The sequence below is a fragment of the Natator depressus genome, chromosome 18 (genome assembly GCF_965152275.1).
Source record: "Natator depressus isolate rNatDep1 chromosome 18, rNatDep2.hap1, whole genome shotgun sequence".
Classification (NCBI taxonomy): domain Eukaryota; kingdom Metazoa; phylum Chordata; order Testudines; family Cheloniidae; genus Natator; species Natator depressus.
Window position 1 is genome coordinate 13,373,611 of NC_134251.1, and position 15,794 is coordinate 13,389,404.

A 15,794-nucleotide genomic window follows, 5' to 3' on the forward strand; every position below is an offset into this window, starting at 1 on the left:
TGATAGAAATCTAATCCTGCCAAGCCTTGTCATATTGTATTTGTCTGAGCCAGACTGCAAACATTTCAGCACAGGCACTGGACATGCTGGCCTGGTCTACGCTTACAAGTTTTACTGGTATAACTATTTTGGTTATGGGTGGTTTGTTTTAAAGCTAATATTCATCCTGCTAAGAGCTCTAGGATGGATGCCGTTATAACAGTGTAAAGATAACTTACATACTATAGCATAGCTTCTTCCACCTCCTGAGCCAGAATGAGTTAAACCAGTACAAGCGCTTACACTGGTTTAACTGCTAGAGCAGTCAGAATAGCAGATTTTTCAGTTTCCAGGCAATTCCAAAAAACTGGAGGGGGAAATTGTGTGTCAAGACTAAATTTTTTTTCAAGCCCAAAACCAATTGTTGTTTTGACTGAGCTTTATGTGTAAGTGTTTAGACGTTTCCTTTAAGTTGAAATTAATTTCGAATCACTGACATTTTTTAAATTTTATGTTGTTTTCTGACCAGAAACAATTCAGCAGAATTGACAGTTCGTGGGGAGCCCGGGGGGGGGGGGGAGGGGGGGGAGAGTTGTCAAAAAGTTTTACCCTGCTCCAACGACTTCATCTACACTGGTGGTTTTGTTGCCCCCCCACCACAGCAAAGCTTTCCAGGGTAATCAAGGCCCCTGATTCAATCCCATTTAAAAAATTCAATTTTTTTTTTTTAAACACACAGTGAAGGGCCTAGTTTAAACTCCACCCCAGACAGACAGCAGGGGTTAGTTTTTTCTAACCTGACAGGTGTTGGCAATACGAGTGTAGTACTACAGTACCCTCACGCAGCTGCCTGTGGTAAGGGTGGGAGAAAAGCATATTGAACTGTTGCCACTGCATAAGTTTGAACAGAAGCCAGCATCCACATCATGCCCAAGAGGCACTAAGGAAGATCAGAGGCCTCTTTTTTTTTTTAAAAAGAGAGAAGACAATATTCACAGGCTTCTACAGACACAGGCCGATATACTCAGAACCTGCAGCCAGTTTACTGATTTATAATCGCATCAACTTTATCTTGCTTCAAGGGGGAGTTAGTTTCAAGCATGATTTTCTCTATACATGAAAATTTCGTTTTTTCAGCCATGCACAGACCATAAAACAATCAGAGCACATGAAAAATGGCTTCTCTACATTTTTATATTGGGCTTATGCAGGAGATGTGTGCTGGAGTGGACAGTCAGTACAATGGCTGGACGTTTACAATAAGCCAGTCAGAGAGGCATGTGCAACAAACAAACAAGAATAATTAAATTATTCATTCAGCAATGAACAAGACCTTTTCCTTGTAAGTTTAGGATACCATTCTCTAATTAAAACACTGAGAAACCAAACTTGTGCGCCCACACCCACTTTCCTATCTTTTTCACCCAGTTGTTTTTAAAATAACCTGCGTGGACTTCAGTGTCCCTTCCACATAATTTCCCATTAGAAATAGTACACTTCTAATTCCTAAAATGTTTGTTTGTCTCACCCTGGCATTTCCACATACACCTCCATGAACAAGGTAGTTGTCCATATTATTGGACGTGAAAGTTACAAGCAGCAGACTCTCCAGATATTGGACAATGGCAGAATTACTCCAGCCAACATAGTTAAAGCTTCCTCATGTTACACAACAAGCATTTGATGCCACTAGATTTTATGAGCCTAGCACAGGAAGAAAACCCATTAATTTGGGGGATCAGAGTCACTTCTAAGCTCTGGAGGGACCCTGAGTTTTAAGATAGATATATCATACACAGAAGGTTGCATTAGATGCTATTCCTCTGGGAATAAGGTGCTTATAAGAGACAAGGGGTGTCAGCCAGGAGTACCCAGCCTAAAGGCACTGCTACTGATCTATCAGAATCACGACTGAATGGGGAAAAGGAGGAAGAACGAACCTTCAGGATGACAACAGCTCAACCATCCTCTGAAGTCAGGGCCTTCTTTTAAAACGAAGGGAAATGCAGAGTGGTCCAAGCTTTCTGGTTAGAGGAGTAACAGTAACTCAGATGTTGAGTTTTGCAGCCTGGTTTAAGTCTTCAGATTTTTCTTCCACTGGCTAATGGCTGGGGATTTAAGTTCCACTTTCCTCCCTTAAGAGGAGTGTTGAACACCAGGAAATGCAGGCCCAACAGCACTGGTTACATCCATGCAAACACTGAGCAAGTTTGCGGACACCTGAAGCCAGTCTCACACCAGCTGTCATTCTTCTCCCATCTCCCTTTCTAGTACAGGCTATCAAGGGCTGACGGTGCAGTGGTTCTCCAACAGAGGCTCAAACTCAGCGCACTTGTGACCCAAGCAACATATGAGCCAGGAATTAAAAGCTACGCCAGGATTTATACGTTCTGTTTATCGGCATGTTTGCTTGAGGCATCAATCCCAGTTTCCTTTCAAAGGAAGTTTATTGTTAAGGCTTGCACTGAGTCAGAAGGTTTTGAATATTAAAAGTAACATGTTTCAGTCTTCAGGATGGCTATTTTGCAGCTTAATGATGAGGCTGCCGCAGAAACTCACCAGCCATGCTGATGACTCACGATCCATAGGGAAGGGGAGGGCTAGAAGGCAGGTGACATCCAAGAAAGCCTCTACTGCAAGTATCCTTGCTTATCTCCTCTGAATGATGTCAGGAACGCATCCAAAAAAAATTCCTTCCCGCTTCTGACTTGCCATGAGCCAGCGTCCAGAAATGAGGGTGGAAAGGCTTCCGGCATGCACCAGCAGTTCCAGGCAGCATGCTCTAGCCACAGTGCCCAGCTCCTGCATTTCCAGGGTGTCGACAGGATTGATTCATTCCCCCACCCAGTCAAAATGAGTCCACACATCATGAGAAATCGCCCACCAAGATCAAGCAACGCTGCTTCCTGCATTAGCCAGAAGGCAACGCCATGCAAATCAGCAGCATATCAACTTCAGTCCTCCCAACAGCCTGGCTCAGCAGATTTCTCCTTCTGTAAAGACAGGGCTGACGCATTAAGGGACCTTTTCAAGGCCACACAGCAAGTCAGAGGTACAGCTGAGATTAGCCTACAATTCCTCCTGGCTCCCAGCCCTGTCCTCAATCCACTAAACCACACTCCCTTGGGGCAAGCTAATGCTGCCAGAATGCTACAAGCACCAGTGGCCAGAGAACCCTGGACCTAAAGCCCGATCTCAGGCACAGCACCACGCTGCGAATGCGATGGTCACTGGCGATTGAGTGAGCATCTCTCTCATGCATCCGTCTGTCCCTTTAGCAGCAGCATCCCTGACCTCCCTCCACATACAGGGGTTCTTCCACCAACGAAACCCCTCTTATGAGCACATGCTCCCCTTCCAGATCAACAACACACCAGGAGCCAGTTTGCAGGCAGCCTGATGGCACAGAGGACTGATGATGAGTTATGCAGCTTTTCACCTCTAAGTCACAGCTTTATACCCAGATTGGTAGGGACAGAGTTGATACTGTACTGTAGCTATTCACCAAGTTGGGCGGTGTGTGTGAGAGCCCAGCATATGCCTTTAACACCAGTCAGCCTTGTTGGGGAGAGGTCAAGGATGTCAAAGTAGCCTTCAACCCCTAGAAATGATCCTTCTAGGTCAGGGCTGAGGAAGCTCATGTTGCTGCAGATTCAATAGTGCAGAAAATGGCATCATCGATCGAGCCCCTTTCAGCAGCATTAAAATCACAGATTTAACCCCTCCAATATTCCACAGACTAGAACCACTCCTAGCCCCGATCATACATCTTTGAAAGAGCACTGTAAGCCGAACTCATGTCTCTTCACTCTTAGAGCACTCCTGCAGAGTTCAGGCTGGCGCCAGCCTCAACAGCACTCATTTGTTAACTCCGGTAGGGTTTGCCTCAAGATTGTACCAGAGCTGCATTAACATTTTAGTTTCCAAGACTGCAGAATTGTTATGACTAGAGTGGGAGAAGCTAATTAGAGTGTCACTACTATGGAGCCTGCCACCATGTAAACCTGTCACAATACAGAGTAACTGCAACCCACATTTCATCAGAGCCAGGAAAACCTTAAGTTCAGAGGGAAATGAAGCCTGTCCACTGGTCAGACCAAAAGCGACCAAGTCTAGAAGTGCCACCAACTCCCTGTATCTCGTTCCAAGCAAGTCTCAGTTTCCCTCTATTCCAGTCAACCAAGCTGGACAACTAGGTGCAACTTAGGATCATCTTGACAGTGAACTTCTAAACTCCTTTGTATGCTAAACAGACAATGGCCTTTGCTCTGCACAGCCCTATACTGGTCAGGAATGATACCCCTCTACAGCATCTGGGACACACAACACTGGAGCCAGTCATCCGCTGGAGTGTAGTTTGCAGGAGGAATTCACTCTTAGATCTAGTCTACACTGAAGTTAGGTGGACATAGCTATGTCAGTCCAGGGGGTAAGAAACACCCCCACAAGTGCCATAGCTATCCAGACCTAAACCCAAGGGCCCAGAATGCTTCTGTCAAGTTAGCAACCATCACTCGGGGAGGGGGTGTTCCTAAACAGCCTGGCAAACCCCATCTTTTGGCGCAGGCTGTGTCTTGGCAGTGTAGACATACCCTGAGTTACCTTGCATCACCTCTGCCAGTAAAATTATATAAGTGCATAATTGCATATTAGCAAAGCCATATTATAAACTATTTCGACACACGTGTACTGTGCAGTGTAAACATACTAGGTAAGATTGTGGGAAAACGCCAATCCTATTCAGCATGGAAAATTAGTCTACTGGACCATGCTACTTCTAAACACAGAAATGGAAGCCAGGACCTCCTGGCATACTAGTCCTGGCTGGGCCAACAGCCCCCCCCAATGCTCCAGACCCACCAGTTAAGTCTGGAAACAGACAAGTTTAACATCCGATAGATATTTGCCTACCTCACAGATTGTTGTGAAGTGGTTTATACAGAATGCATGCACACACAAGCTAATTATTAAATGCTACCGCTGCACCTTTCAATCAAGAATCCAAGTCATTTTCAAACACTGCCACAACCCCTCCTGTGAAGCAGATACACCAACCCCTTTTTACAATCGGGGAAACTGAGGCACAGAGATTAAGTGACATTCCCACGGTGTCACACCACAGGAGAGCCATTCCCACGGTGTCACACCACAGGAGAGCCATTCCCAGGAAAAGGAATCAGACATCCTGGTTCCCAGTCACACGCGCCTAACGCTGAAAAAATTAAGTAATTCTGTGGGCATGTTTCCTCCTTTACATACCAGATGCAAAGCCACGTGTAGCGCAAGGCTGCATTCTTTGGATCCTAGTCATTTCAGACACCCTAGAGCTCTCCTCTCCTGCCTCTGCAGTTAGGCTGTGAAAGAACAGAGCCTCTTCAGTTGCTAAGAGAAGGCACCACTTCCAGAAGCCCTGGTCAGCACAGCAAGAGGCCTGCAGGAAAGGGGAGAGTTCGGACAAACATGCCATGTCACGGTTCAGGGCAACTGCACCCGTATTTCCCCCTCTATGGCCCAGCAAAGGAACCTGCTCTAGTAGCCTGGCTCCTCTTGTCTCCTCCCGCACTTCTGTGCAGCCTGGAAATGGGCCAGTCAGTTCACCGCCTACACTGTGAATCGAATCCCCAGCAGTTGACTGCACAGCAAGCCTGCTTGGCCTTCCTTCCTTGGAGGCTACGAACAGTGTAATTATCCCAGTTACCACACAGCCCTTTCTAAGCGTTATTCTTCATGTACCAGCATTAGACAAGGTACATTAACAATAAAAACCTACCTGCAAGCTGATAGCTTGCCAGAGATCACCCCTGACTGCAGCAAGGGCTCTGGGATGCGGAACGGGTCCTTCAAACACCAAGCCCTTCTGAGGTCATAAGTACATAACCGGCAAGCACGGACTTGAATCTGAGAAGCACTCTTATCCAGTTTGAGCATTTGAGTTTGTCCGTACATAACAGGTGATCAGCAGACAATGGAACCTGCTCCCTGAGGAGAAACCCAAAGTTACCTTCCCGGCCTCCCAAGTACTTCCTAAGTATCCCACTTTGCTTGGTCTGTCTAGCCCATTGTTTCACAGAGTCCTTTGAAGCTCATAACACTTCCCAAAGGTTTACACTGGCCACATCTCCTAAAGAAGTTACACACAATCCTACAACAATACAAACATTTGTATTTTCAATACAATGAGCTCCTAAAACACTTAAACTTAATTCAATAAGGTTTGTCACACAGGATTTTCCCAAACTAGCAAGGTAGGTGCCGACAGGCAGAACGTTGGTCAGAACAGTCTGAAATTTGCTTGGCTGAAAGGCTGACCTGATGAACAGTTTGAGCCAACTAAATGGCTGTACACTTAACCTCGATCTATTTGAGATGGCTGGACAAGCCAGCACTAGGAAACATAGGTTTAAAGCTCACTGGACTCAAGGAAAATGATGAAGTGTTTGGAATAGCAACTTGCTACCCTATACTTCCAGCTGAGGAGAAGTCAAGCAGCATGACTGTGACTAAGCAAGAGCTGGAGATGGGAAAAAATGTGCACACTGTGAGTCAGTACAGTTCTCCCAGCCTTTTGTGGGAAGGGGTGTCCGACACCGGAAGAATGGCCTTGCAGTTAAGGCAGGGGACTGTGGAGATCTGGGTTCAATTCCCAGCTCTGCCAGAAACTTCCTGCGTGAAGTCAGGCAAGTCACTTATTACGACTTAGTTTCCCCTCTGAAAAACAGACTTCCCCAACCACTCATTTCTGAGGTAAGAGGGCCATGCAGACATCCCCCTGACCGTGATATTCTTTCCCTCCCCACAGAATGGCGACAGAGCATTTCTACCTATCATCAACAACAGCTTATTTTTAAAGCTTGCTCTAAACAGGACAGAGCTGGCTTGCAGCCCAGTTTAGTGCTCTTTACCCCCTCACAACCACGTCCAAGGTTCAGCACAGAGCAAACAACTGCTTGCCCAACACACGCAAGAGGCCTCACAAACTGGATAATATACAGACCCACTGCATTTTGGTAGAGTTTCTTCATTCAGCTGGAGCGAGCTAGCTGCCAGCAGAACCTCCCACTGAAACGCAGGCCTTGTCCTCGTTTTTACGGCTGTTCGACTGGGGCAACCTGTGTGTACACGCGCTTCAGTTTAGGGGTGGCTTATTTCAGCTTAAATAGATTCCTAACTGACTTAACCTAAGCCAAACTAAGTGTGTCCACACAAGGATTTCTAAGAGATTTAAGTGAAACCAGAGGAGCATTCTTGTTAAAACAAAGTCTCAGTGATAAGATTAAGCAATAATGGAGAGAGAGAGAGAGGGGAGCACCCGTATCAGGGCTTTTACTGCAGTGGTAAATGGCTCCCTGATCCTGGCAGCCTCCCACCAACCAGGCTATTTATAGCTGATGAGTGCTAAGTGAGCTGCTGAAGGCAGCAGTATCCATTAAGGAGAGAGGACATCCATACGAGCCCTCGCTCTTGCTGCTGAACCCGATAAGGTTAACAAAACCCCAAAGGAATAGAAAACTGTCTGAGAATCTCCAAAACACAAGCACCACTCAGGCCTTGGCTTACACACTCTATCAGACCAACAAAGACATGAAATTCAACCATCTCTCTCCACTCCATTTCAGATTCCAGAGAACTATTGTTGCAAAACGCTATTATCCCTATTCAGTTATCAGCCTGCACCCACAAGGGCATTCCTTCCCCAGCCACAGTTTGCTGGTGCTTTGCTTCTAACAAAGACATCAAGCTATAAATTTTTCAGTGGCTCCAGCCCTGTGCCCCACCACTGACTAGTATTTTGAATGAAGTTCTAGGCTAAACATAAACCAAAAGGACGCAAGAGGCACTGGCTGAGGAAGCTCTTTGTGATGGAAAGCAGGAATAATCGATCCATGAGGATAACTTGAAACTGGTCAATGAGTATGGCTCTTTCCATTAGCCTATAAATAAATGATTGCTAAGTAATCAAGCAGCTGTAACCTTGTCTGGAAGTCACATGTGACCAGCTCTGCTGGAAATAACTCCCTAAATCTTTAAGATCTCGGTAGAAGGAGAATAGACTTATTCTCACTACTTTGTTGCCTGGTGGCTAGAAGGAGGAATGGTCATTTTTTTACCGTAGTATCCAGAGAACACAAGGACTGTTCATCAAAATGAAGTAAGGAAGTGGGTTCCAGGAAACTTGTGTCAATCAGAATTATCCATGGCTTTATCTACTCTTGTACGGCTTTAACTACATCAGTACAGTTAAAGCAGTTCCCCAATGTGAGCACAGTTACAGTAATATAAAAGTGATTTATTCCAGTTTACTCCCCCTTCTTGTGCCGGAATAAGTTATACCAATATAGCTATGCCCCTACTAGGGGTTGTACAGGTACAACTATTTTGGTCAAATGAAAGTCACACCACTAACCAAAATAGTTATGCTGGGAAAACTGAATTTAGACCAGATCTTCACTTCTGCCCATCCCCTCCCCACCCAATAGAAGAAAAGCCCTCTGTCCTAAAGGATGCTTTAAACATACGAGAACCTTCTTTCCTTCCCACCATGCCCCTCTCATCTGGAAAAAAAACCCTGGGCAGTTTCCGTGCTTCAGAACCCACACTTCAAGAAGGCTACGATCCCCAAGTTAGTACAACTCCAGCTCTGCATCCAGATGTTTTGGGAGGCAGTTATCTAAAGTCCTGTTTTTATTACCATCATGCACGCACACAGGGCAGCTGTGCAACACGTCTCCCAACCCCCACTTACAGCTACGCTGCCACAGCTATTTAAGAAGATGTACCAAGGACAGCACCTATTGTCTTGAGGTTCCAATGACTCTTTCACAAGGACCAAGAACCTGGAAGCCTATCTGATCCCCATTCAACTGAGAAAATTGTTTGTACTGTGACCATATGGCACAAAGCAGCCTCCTTCCAGCCAAGAAACGAGAGTTCACAATGTGGTTATATCAGGACAAAGCAAGACACACTGATTTGGCAGGGGGTGGAGATCCTCACAGGCCTATGGCCAAGCATACTAATGAGCACTTAATCAACCCAGTAGTGAGATGCAATATAATTAGCTCTAAGTTCCTCCCCCTCTTCATTTGCATTTGAAGAATGGCAGCCAAGTTTATAGTGTGGTAACAGATAGGGCCATGTCAGGGGAATGTGACATGTGACCCCAAACCCAAGATTAGGCATATAATAGCCTAATCCAGATGTTCCAGTTTCCTTTCTTGTATCACATACAACGTGGAAGCTTGCTAGTGTTTAATTCCCCTAAACTTGCCTTAGTGCACATGCTATCTGCTGGATAGTCTTCTATGAGATCACGTGGCTATGCAGGACCTACTGCTTTACTCTACCTTGGCTTTAAAAGCCACTAAGATGGGACTCTGAGCAAAGGGAGAGAGGCATTGGAGCAAGTTCTAACAGTGACTCAAGTTTCGCTTTCGGCTTTACAAGCACAGATTTGCTTCGACACAGATTTGCCTGTGTAGTTTCACTTGAAAAGAAACGTGCCAGGCTACATTTATGCATCTCTCCTCAGTCACTGAAACGTGTTGGTCAACATATGAGGAGACGGGGGGCTATTAAAATGGCTACTGATTTATACTAGCGTAAGATGTGCTTTAGAGGGCAAAGTGAGTTCGTCCCTACAAAAATAGAGAGTAAGTTCCAAACAGGGGAGCAGCATGAAGAGGCCAAGCTGAAAACAAGCCACAAAACCTGAGGTTGTCTTTACTGCAAAAAAGCAAAAGAGGGTTTTTACATCAAGATAGCTTGATGGAAGGTAGTGGAAGGAGGTTAAGTAGGGTTGACCTCAACTTGCCATATCAAGGCAACTACTTGTGCCTTGTCTGCATTGGGATTTTACATTGTTTGCTTCCTTGATGCAAAATAAAAAGCCACACTCACCCTTTCTGCAGTGAAAGCACAGCCTAAGAGGCAGATATCAGCAGGAGGAAGTTAGAGCAGAGATTGTGCAGGGCCTTGAAAGTGAAGGACAGGAGCTCAAATCTGATGTGGTAAGGGGCCGGAAGCCCATGCAGCAGACTGTTCAGTATTCTGAGCGTGGAACATCTGCACCGAATCTGGCTGTGTGCCCTTCCTGATTTTGTTACGAAGGGTTTTTGCTTTTAGCGACAGTATTTAGTGCCCATATGTGTGGTTTGTACAATTATTTGTAAACTGAGAAAGTCAATGCCAAACTTGCACATTTCAAAGTGAGCCCAGGGATCCTGGCTGCTAGAGTCCATCACCTACTTGCACACTGGAACTAGGTGTTCTGCTGTTTTGACACAACTGCACGCTAAAAAAAAAAGTCTGTGGTCTTAAATATCCCATTACTGAAGTTCTTATCCAGCCTCAGTGGGTTTGTTCTTTTCCAGCCCCAAGTTTCAAGACTTCCTGTTTTGTTTTTAACAGTTTTCTGTTACATTTAATTCAATGACCCACCATGAATTGTCCCTAGAAACATCCTTCTACACACAAAAGTCTCCTTCAATCATGCCGCTGCCAAGATCTCCAGCAAGCCACTCAGCTCAGATAGGTGGGTCTCACCAGTACAAAACTTATTAGCTACTTACTTTGGAAGCCTGTTCCTATATTCCTCCCACAGCAAAAGGCATTGTTTGATAGAGCAACGTTTCCTGTGGCATTAGTGGAATGGGCCAGTAGGCTTTAAGGTAACTACAATCATCTGGCAAGAGTTTGCCCTGGGTTGGTTTCCACTCCTGTTCTAAGGTCCTCAAGCTTTCTCCAGACTTTGGACTGCATCTCCATAAAAATATAGTCTCTTGGACAGACCCACTTGCAATAGCATGTGTCACTCCCCCATTTGCCCATGTGCAACAACATCATCCTTGTGGTAACTCCAGCAATTGCTTACATGGAAGAGCAACATTAGGGAAGTAAAAAGAAAATGAGTACTTGTGGCGCCTTAGAGACTAACCAATTTATTTGAGCATAAGCTTTCGTGAGCTACAGCTCACTTCATCGGATGCATCCAATGAAGTGAGCTGTAGCTCCGGAAAGCTTATGCTCAAATTGGTTAGTCTCTAAGGCGCCACAAGTACTCCTCTTCTTTTTGCGAATACAGACTAACACGGCTGTTACTCTGAAACCTGTCATTAGGGAAGTAGTTTGCTGTGTAATACAATGTAATAGCTGGAAGTGTGTCAGCACATTGACACGAGCCAACTCTGAAGACCAGCAGCAAGAACTCCACAGACCACGGTTTGGAAGCCTCCGTTCTCAGACACTTATGCACTTTTTATATCCCACAAGCATTGCCCTTGATTGCACAATCTCTTCAGGAGCTCATCATGCAACTAATGCAACTAATTAGTGCCCTGCCCCAGCCCTCTACAGGAGCCACTAGTGGGAGAGATTAAATAACTCTCCCATTATTAGTCTGCTCACATGAAGAGCAGGGCTGCTCATTTGACAGGTCTCCATCTTGGGTGATGTCTATGTCAGGGAAATTAGCACCAAATCAATCATTGCCATCCATGCTGTTAGGGAGCTCTAGTGGTACCACTGCCCCTACTACAATATCAGTGCAAGCTTCTCCTGTAGATATTACACTGTTGTGACTTACCCCTTTAAACACCAGGTGTAAACTGCACTGGTGCAGCATCTACATTAGAGCTTTGCACTGGCGTAGCTGGACTGAAAGAGCCTGAGGCATGCACATCGGCACAGATTTCCCTCATCTAACCAAACCCTCGAGGACTGGGAGCAACTCTCATCTCATCCCAACCCCTGTCTCTTTTTCTTACATGTGAGTAGTGGAGCCCTGCTTTTAGGCTGGTTTAGAGTTCCAAGTCAGAACCTGCTTCCATCCTTATTAACTTCCATCCAGCTACTCTTGAAGTAAGTGCTGCTGGTGCAGGAAGAGCATAGGTAAGCGCTGAGTACTCCAACCACTCACCATATCAGCCTACCACATGAACCTAGACCGGCATGTAATACCTTCCCCTCCCCGCCACCACACACAGAGGAAGAAGCCATTGCTACCCTCTTTGTTGCAAATGCTGCACCCATGAATGAACAGCATCATATCAGCTGAAGAATCAGCTGCATCTTCAGCTACATTTACAAGACAAGCAAGACCTCCAGGGCAAGCAGCCCACATCTTTGCACCGGGCAGGAGACAATGGGGACACTGTCCTCAGTGGCCATGCTTCATTTCACTTTTAAAAACTCATGGAAAAAAGTGTGACAAGAAGTACAATACACTGCAGTGTTAGACCAGAGACCAGATAAAAGAAATGGAGACAAAACTGAGTCTTGAAAGTTAAAGAGATTGTCAGTCATAATTACATCAGGTTGAATGCATGCTTTATGGGATTTTTTCCTGAACAGTTCTGGGGGAAATGTTGAACAATTCTACTCCCCTTCCCCCCCCATGAACTATGAATCAAACACTCTAATACAAATAAAGATATCCTCAGGGTCCCCTGTAAATACCACTGAACTATGAAAATAAAATAAATAAAAACTTACTGGATTAAAATGCAAGACTCCTTGAACTTGAAAATTAATCAGTTTATGCAGTGTTAGTGCCATAGTATGCAGCAGCTTATGTACAAATCCATGGGGCTAGGAATCCCAGTGTACTAACTGGCTCAGCTACAAATCAAATGCCTTCATCAATTCGTAACCAGCCCATTTTAAAGTGCACCATTTATAGCTTACTGGTGGGAGGGACTGAATATTAAACCAACTCATTTTGTGCCCACGATCCACGTGAAGCCACCTGACTCCACAGGACAATACACCATTACAGCAAATTAGTTCCCGGAAAATCAGACCACAGCTTAGACACATCCAACATACGGGATCCAAAAAAACAAACTCCCAATCACATTATAATGCACTTCAGTGATCTCTGAAGAAACGGAGACAATGCACTAAGCTGCACCAGCACAGTCCCCCTCCAGGGGAATACTCTGCTGTGAAACAATTATGATTCCTATTGCCTCTGCCATACCAAAAAGATGAATGGGCAAAAGGAGGGAGGAATAAATTACACCTCAATAGGTCAGTCATCTTCGTTCTTGATAAAGCCAGAACAGCCAAGGCACGGCTAGGCAGGTTGACAGAGCAGTTCAGTGTATTTACCATTTAAATGTCACCCTATTGGGGGGGGGGGGGGAAGAGTGTATTCCGTGTATCAATTTTTAAGTCCCTCTTGAAGGTGCCATTTAACTTTTAGATTACTTTATAAGAAGTGGAATAGTTCCATCTTATTCCCAATGCACTTCATATCAACCGGCTCTGCTCACAGGGCTGTCCCTCACCCACCCCTACAATTGTCATCCCCCATCTCATTCTACAGTCCCATGTAAACAGATCCCTGGTTATAGTGAATGGGAATTCTGCACATGGACTGCTCAGAGGATCAGGCCTTCAACCTGAGGCTATAAATTAGAGAGAAGAGGTGGGTGAGGCAATCTCCTTCTGTTGGTTAAAGAGAAGCTTTCAATCTCCAAAGAGCTCTTCTTCACATCTGCTCTTTCAGCAATAGAAGTTAATCCAACAAAAGGTATTCTCTCTCTCACTTTGTCTCTTTCATGGCCTGGGACCAACATGGTTACAGCAATGCTGCAAATCTATAATTTAAACAGTATTTCTCTGTTACAGAGCCTGCTGGTTACATTCTGAATGGATGAAGCAAAACATATACATATACATAATTTTTTTTTTTTTTAAATCAACCCTTCCCCTCCCCAAGCTGTATCTGTCCTGCATTGCTGACAGGAGTAAAAAGCTCAATTCCCCCTCAGGAAGGCTGATTGTAAAAATGACAACAATCACTTAGAGCTTGTCTATACTTGCAAGTAGCGTTTCAAGTGTAGACAACTACACCAGAAACAGTAGTGGGAAAGCTCTCTCACAATTCTCCCATGGACCCAGCCCTGTCTACAGAGGGGCTGAGGTCAGTATAATTATGTCTCTCAGGGGTGTGGATTTTTCACATCCCTGAGGCACGAGCTATGCCAATGCAAGTTCCCAGTGTAGAGCAGCCCTAAGTCCGACCCAAAAGGACGCTTCAAGCAGGACAGAAGGTAGACCTTTTACAATGAACACTTAGTTGAGGTGTAGCTTATGAGGTGTCCGGTTGTTCACTAGCCATTGGCTCAGTCAGGAAGCTACAAACGCCAAACAAACTAGGAGATTCCCTCCCCCCCCCACCCCACCATGAAGAGCTCTGCGAAAGCTCAAAAGCTCATCTCTTTTACCAACAGAAGTTGGTCCAATATTACCTCACCCACCTGGTGTCTCGAATTAACGGCATTTCATCTTTACTTGTCAAGAGTATTTTGTCATGGAAATGACAGACACCAACTATTTAGGACCAGGCTGAGGTCTTCTTATACTACCAAGATGACATGTTGTAAAAATAACCATGTTCATTAGATTTGCAAGGTGTGCTCCACAGACCATTCAGAGCAGCGCTGTAAGGCATACACTTAACAAACAAACCTATTTCCTTAGTTAGTTTAAATCGACATTATCAGTGTTTGCCCTTCTCACACACACCCAGGGCAGAAGATGACCTCTGGCTGTTAAACATTTCCTTGCATCCCAATCACTTGATTTTCTGATAAAGGAAATAAAGCATTTGCCCAGGTCCCCAGCTGACAGCTCTGTTGACAACTGGCACTTACCATTAGCCCAGCTAATCTTAACTAATCTGCATCTGAAAAGGACTCTGCCATTCCCTTTTGCCCTATGGTGAAGATGCTACAACAGAGCAGTTCACCTACAACAGCTCCTTTAAGTTGCACAAATAAGGGCATAAAGCGTAGAGGAATCAGAGTTATGTACTGTTTAGTTTGGGGTTTTTTCTTTTCTTTTCTTTTTTTTAAGATTTGCATTGAGCTAGTTCAGTTACTAGAAGAAAAAAAAAAAGAAGTTCTTCCCTGTGAACTTGAAGAGGGAGGAAAAATCCACATGCCAACTAAGTTTTCAACAGCCAGTGTTTGCACAGCAGCTGCATCTTAAGGTGCTGCGGGGGAGGGCGGAGAAGAGAAATATTAACTGTTGGCAAGGTGAGGAGATGGAGCAGGAAAGGGAATTCACCCGCTCAGCAGAAGCGCCACAGGTGAGAGCTCCCTTAAAGCGGGGCGTTTTGGGGGAGGAGGGCGGCAGAGAAGAGAGAGGGGCCGGCACACAAGCGCGGTACTTGTCTCTACCCCAGCGTGGGCCGCTCCACAGGAAACTGAAGCCACAGAAGGTGGGAAGAGAGGACCGGTCCCTCGCCAAGTTTCCATTAACCCCTTCGCGCCGGAGCCGACCGGCTCCACGCCGCCTTTCCCGGGCTGCTCACGGGTTCCTGCGACGGGCGAGGGATGCCCACGTTACTCCACCCCGCCCCCGGACCCTCCATCCCGCCCCCCCGCCCTGCAGCTTCAGGGCAGGCCCCTTTCCCGGCGGCTGCCCCCGGGGCGACCAAGCACCCACGAGCACCCTGCCCGCCCCGCGAGACAGCCGGTGGCTCGTCCCGGGGGCCGCCCGCCCGGCCGCAGCCGGGGCGCTGCACGCCAAGGGCGCCCGGGGCAGGCTCGGCCAGCCCGCCGCCGGCACCCGCTGGCCCTTGGGGAAGGGGCACATCCGCCGCCCCCCCAGTTCCAGCCCCAGCCCAGGCCCCAGGGAGCCCCGCTTCTTACCATGCGAGCCCTCCTCCCCGAGCAGGGCGGCTGCCTATCGCGCCGGGGCGCGGCAGCGGAGCATGGCAGCGGCCGAGGCCGGGCTCTCCCCGCTCCGGGCTCCGCCGGGGGGCCGCTCCGCGGTCCTTCGGGGGGAAGCTCGGGCAGGTTCCCTCG

General features: G+C 46.4%; 1 protein-coding gene across 1 annotated transcript in view; it reads right to left on the minus strand.

The window, feature by feature from the left end:
• SPSB1 (splA/ryanodine receptor domain and SOCS box containing 1) overlaps positions 1–15,794 on the minus strand; it is a 68,470-nt gene extending 52,676 nt beyond the window's left edge. Inside the window, exon 1 of the mRNA XM_074934116.1 lies at positions 15,639–15,794. The gene's annotated coding sequence lies outside the window, so the exon portion shown is untranslated. The remainder of the gene's footprint in view (positions 1–15,638) is intronic.